The following is a 6,099-nucleotide window of genomic DNA, read 5'->3' as shown; positions in this document are numbered from 1 at the left end:
GTGTAACATTGTGCCTTACATCTAGTAAGCAATTGCTCATTGTAGCAATTTAAATTAATATTCACAATAATGATGATTGGATCAGAGTTATTAAAAATGTCAAAATTTACTAAAAAATCCAAAATCATTATAGTCCCTGTCATGCTATTTTTTTACACAAATATATACAAACTTTTGGGTTTGGTATTATGTTTTGCTTTATATTTAAAACTGACTTACATGGATCCTATGTACAGAGTTCTGAGCATTTATGATAAATTCATTCATTCAATAAATACTGTAGTATAAATTTTTTTGTGTGTGTCGACTAAGAAGAGGTGAAATATAAACACAGTGTATAATTTCAGTAAGCCATAAAAGTATGATTAGTTCTATGAAAAGAAAAGGATAACCTAGACAGGTCTCAAATATCAGTGACATTGTAAAGGGAAAAAGCACATGAGTGATTTTGTGTAAAAGAAATCAAGTGATGGAAGAGTTTGAGTTAAAAGGGAGCTATTGGCCCTGGCCGGTTGGCTCAGTGGTAGAGCGTCGGCCTGGCGTGCAGAGGTACCGGGTTCGATTTCCGGCCAGGGCACATAGGTGCTTCTCCACCACCCCCCCTCTCCTTCCTCTCTCTTTCTTCCCCTCCTGCAGCCAAGGCTCCATTGGAGCAAAGATGGCCCAGGAGCTGGGGATGGCTCAGTGGCCTCTGCCTCAGGCACTAAAATGGCTCTGGTCACTGTAGAGCGACGCCCCGGATGGGCAGAGCATCGCCCCCTGGTGGGCGTGCCGGGTGGATCGGGCGCATGCGGGAGTCTGTCTGACTGCCTCCCCGTTTCCAGCTTCAGAAAAATACAAAAAAAAAAAAAAAAAAAAAGGGAGCCATTGTTACTGGAGGAATCAGAGACAATGGACTTTGAATTAGGCTTTTAGTTAAAAAAAAAATTGACAGGTAAAGAATGAGAGAAGAGCATTTCAAATCCATTTGTAATGAACAAATATAAAGAGTTGTAAAACTTTGTAGGTTTATTTATAGAGTAGTACTATATTATATACATTTCAAATAAGCAAAAATTGTTGATGTTAAATTAGGAGATAATATAAATTACAAATAAGAACATATAAATGTAAACATATGCCTGTCTGTATTTAAACTATGTTCATGTTGCAGTGAAGATCATAATGCATCATTAATGAAATATGAAAAGAAGAAGGTGGTATGTATTATATAGGAGAAAATAACATGTTTTAATTCAGAAATGGTGAACATCAAACACTAACAGAATATCCAAAAAGAAATGAGCAACAAGTATAAAATAAAATATAGATTTTACACTTTCCAGCATATTGAAAAATTAATTGAGATCACTGTTGTGAATGCTGAGAAAACATAAAGAAGATGTAAACTAGAAAATATCCTATTGGTGATAGAGAGAGAAAGAGAGACACAGAAGTCAGAGAAATAAAAAACAAAGATAGCATAACGTTTCAAAGACTGAAGAAAAATTCAAAGAAGAGAGAATGTTTACAAGTATCAAATATCCCATTAAGTTTTAGCAAGATGAGAAATAAGATATTTGGCAATTGAGAAATCACTACTAACTTTCAGAGAAGTGATTCAAGGAAAACAATAAGTTAAAAATGTATTTTAAGTACTAATGTTTGAAAGAGAGGTAAAAAAGAATCAATAATTACTGATTATTGATTTTACTACTGTAAAATCAAGATTAAAAAAGCATGTTTTATTTTGACTTATTTTAAAGAATAAAAGGAATCTACAGCCAAGAGGAAACTGAAATTAAAAGAGAAAGCAATAAGAATTGATGAAACCAATTTATAGAGGAGTCAAGAAAGGATTCAATCATTAAAATATTCTATAAGCATTCATTTTGAGACTACTATGTTCAGAGACTGTTAAATGCTTAATACAAATTTTTGCTGTGTATACAATCTACCAGAAAAGACAGAAAAGCAATGATGACAATACAATGTGATGTAGCCCAAATGCATATACATATACATTTTTAAATAATATATACTGTTATATACAATATATTATGAATACCAAAAATAACTTGTTTCTATATTTGCCTAGAGTAAAAAAGACTTGGCAAGGAAGGCTTCCAGATGGGGCTGAAGTTTAGCTAAGTCATAAAGGGTAAATAGATACTCATTAGTTAGAGACAAGAATGGAGGTTATCTAAGTAGAGGGAAAAGCTTTAGCAGTAGTTATGAATACTGATGGAGAAGGCAGTATACAGGTTCTACATTTCCCATTTTGAGAATAGAACTTGGTAAATTTAGCAGGAATTACCAAGCACTTTTTATAGCTTTTTTGAGGAATTAACAAATCTAATGTTAACACATTTAAAGTGTACAATGTGATTATTTGATATATGTATACATTGTGAAAGGATTTACACAATCAAGTTAATTAACATCCATCACATTTTATACTTACCTCTCATGGTTTTTTTTTTTTTTTCTGTGAAAATGCTTAAGATCAACTCGCTTAACAAATTTTATGTATGAAAAGTAGTAGTATCAACTATAGTCATTATGCTATATATAGATTATCAGAATTTATGGTGTTCACCTTAGAAATGAAAGTTTGTACACTTTTATCAACCTCTTCCCATTTCTCCCCACACCATGACAACTACCATTTTATTCTGTTTCTGTATGTTTGACTATATATTACAATCTAATATATATACTAGATTCCACAAATAACTGATATTATACAGTATTTGTCTTCTTCTCTGTAATATCTACTAGGTTCATCCATGTTATCAAAATAGCTAAATTATTTTAAGGCTAAATAATATTTCATTGTATATACATATCACATTATCTTTATCTATTCATCTGCAACAGATACTTAGGTTGTTTTTATATTTTGTCTATTGTGAATATGCTTCAAACTACATAAGAGGACTGATGTCTCTTTGAGATAGGGATTTTATTTCCGTAGGATATTTACTCAGAAGTAGAATTGTTGAATCATATGGTAGTTCTATTTTTAATTCCCCGAGGGACCTCCCTGCTGTTTTCCATAGTGGCAATACCAGTTTATTTACATTTCCACCAACAGTGCACAAGGGTTGCTTTTTTTACACATCTTTGCCAACACTTACTATTTTTTTTTCATAACAGCCATTCTAAGAGATATGAGGTAATATATCATTGTGATTTCGATTTGCATGTTTTGAACCATTCTTGCATCACAGGGATGAATCTCCCTTGACCATGGTGTATATATCCTTTTAATGTGAAGTTGAATTTGGTTTGCTAATACTTTGTAGAGGATTTTTGCATTTAGGTTCATCAACGTTATTGGTCTGTAATTTTTTTCCATGTGGTGTTTTTGTGTAGCTTTGGTATTAGGGTAATTCTGGCTCAGCAAAATGCATATGAAAGTATTTCTTCATCTTTACATTTTTGGAGGAATCGAAGAATTGACATTAATTCTCTTTAAATGTTTGGTGAAATATACCAGTAAAACAGTATGGTACTAGAATTTCTTTTTTGAGAGGTTTTTGATTACTGATTCAATTGCTTAACTTAAATTAGTTTGTTCAGATTTTATATTTCTTCATGATTTAGTTTGGTAAATTGTATGGTTCTAGAAATGAATCCAGTATTTCTAGGTTATCCAATTTACTGGTGGGTTGTTTTGTTTGTTTTTTCTGTTTAACCATTTTACATAGGGGGAGGACACAGATTAACCCTCCCTCTTTTGATCATGGTAATTTTAATCTATCCCATAAGCATAGCCACTAAAAATCTATTAGCAGAAAATGTGGTAGTCAAATGTGAAAACTAGTGTTCTTAACAGTTTCTTATATTTTTAGTATTCCTGTGTTATCAGTTATAATGTCTCCTCTTTATTTATTTTATTGCTTTGAATTTTTTATCTTTAAATATTAGTCTAGTTGAAGTTTTGTCTATATTGTTTATCTTTAAAAAAATAACAGCCTATATATTTATTGATCTTTCTATTGATAGAGAGAACTTCATCTCTGATTTTTTTATTTTTTCCTTTTACTAACTTTGGGCTTAGGTTGGTGTAATTTTTCTAATTCCCTGAGATGTAAGGTTAAGTTTATTGCTATAAACTCCCTGTTAAACTGCTTTTGCTGTGTTCCATAATTTTTGATATGTTGTAATTCTATTTTCTTTTGTTTCAAAACAGTTTAAATTTTTTTCCCTTTAATTTCTTCTTTGATCTATTGGTTGTTCAGGAGTGTGTTTAATGTTAATATGTCTGAACTTTTCATTTTTCCTCTTGACAATGATTTCAAGTTTTATACTACTGTGGTCAGAAATGATGCTTGATAGGATTTTGACCCTCTTAAATTTGTTAAAACTTGTTTTTTGTAAGACTAGTACATTCCGAGTGTAAAAGATGACATGATTAAATAAGCTGTGCTGCACATATCAACATCAAATCTACTGCTGTTTGTCTGCAAGAGAAATACCAGCTGCATTTTCTTCCTAATTCAACATGTCAGGCTGTGTGACCTCACTACTCTTAAACAGCCAATTAAAATTTATACACACACACACACAAAATCTTCTCTTTTAGGGAAGCATACTAAACATCTAATAAAGTTCTACTATAGGGTCTGAGTTCTTTAAAATATTAATTTTGTATGTGACTTATACTTAATCACACAAAGCATCTAGTAAGCTTGGTTTAAGACCTGGTTGGGGAATACTTTCTATAATACTGTGTGACTACTCACTGTAATCTTGGCATTTGTAGCACTTTTTGCCACACACACACACCCATTTTTTTTTATTTTACAGTCCATTGAAACCTATTTCAAAAGCTTATTTCTTCATTAACCAAGCCTCTATCTTTTTTTCTTACTATCTATGTGTTATTATTATTATTATTATTATTATTATTATTATTTAGTGAGAGTAGGGGAGGCAGAAAGACAGACTCTTGAATGTACTCTGACCAGCATCTACCTGGCAAGCCCACTAGGGGGTGATGCTCTGCCCATCTGGAGTATTGTTCTGTTGAGGTCATGGAGCCAACCTCAGTGCCCAGAGCCAACTTATTCCAGTTTAGCCAAGGCTTCAGGAAGGGGAGTAGGAGAAAGAGAGAGAAGTAAGAAGGGAAGGGGTAAAGAAGTAGATGAGCACTTCTCCTGTGTACCCTGATGGGGAATCGAACTGGGAGGTCCATACACTGGGCCAACACTTTACCACTGAGCCAACCAGCCAGAGCCCTATCTCTATCTATCTATCTATCTATCTATCTATCTATCTATCTATCTATCATCTATCTATCATCTATCTATCTATCTATCTATCTATCATTTAAAATGTACATACTTTTACTTTCACTATTCCATTCTGTAGAGACCAAATATTACTTCTTTTTTTTTTAATCCAAACAGTCATCTAGGTTTAACTAGCAATGGTAACTTAAGCATTTGTAAAGTTTATAGCCAAAAAATAAAAAAATAAATAATAAGGATAGGCTATGTATTTTATTCATGAATGATTCTGCATATTGAAAATATTTGGTCTAAAAATCCATAGAAATCAATTCTAACTCTATATTATTTTAATTTTATTTTTATTTATCCATTTATTTTGAGAGAGGCAGGGAGAGAGAGGGATAGGAACATCAAGCTGTTCTTGTATGTGCCCTGATTGGGAAATTGAACCTGGCAACCTCCATGCTTTAGGACAATGCTCCAACCAACAAACAAAACTATCCGGCCAGGGCTTAAATTTTTATTGATATTTAAAAACACAGAGAGAATAAGTGTGGGTGGGGAGGAAAGCATTTATTGTTTCACTCATTTGTTCATTTTTTGGTTGCTTTGCTTCCCTATGTGTCCTGACCAGGGATGGAACCCACTTCCTTGTTGTTTCTGGACAATGCTCTTAACCAACTGAGCTAATCACCAGGGTTCAACATGCTTTTAAATGTGACTTTTATAATGATGTATATATGTGTGTGGTGTGTGTGTGTGTGTATACATGTATAGTTGTGCCCCTGTGTAAAATGATATTTGTTGATATAAATACACTGAAGTTAAAGCAATCCAGCTTTGTTTTAGTCCCTCTAATGAAAAACAGAGTTTAGATTTT

At 32.6% G+C, this 6,099-nt stretch overlaps 1 non-coding gene across 1 annotated transcript; it reads right to left on the bottom strand.

Annotated features, from left to right (window-relative positions):
* Positions 1–3,665: 3,665 nt before the first annotated feature.
* Positions 3,666–3,803, bottom strand: LOC136327545 (small nucleolar RNA SNORA29). Its single transcript, XR_010729741.1, has one exon. It is a non-coding gene; the product is annotated as a small nucleolar RNA SNORA29 (small nucleolar RNA).
* Positions 3,804–6,099: the final 2,296 nt, after the last annotated feature.

This window comes from Saccopteryx bilineata, chromosome 2 (genome assembly GCF_036850765.1).
Source record: "Saccopteryx bilineata isolate mSacBil1 chromosome 2, mSacBil1_pri_phased_curated, whole genome shotgun sequence".
NCBI classification, from domain to species: Eukaryota; Metazoa; Chordata; class Mammalia; order Chiroptera; family Emballonuridae; genus Saccopteryx; species Saccopteryx bilineata.
The sequence above is the reverse complement of the archived record's forward strand: the minus strand, read 5'-3'. Positions and strand labels throughout refer to the sequence as shown.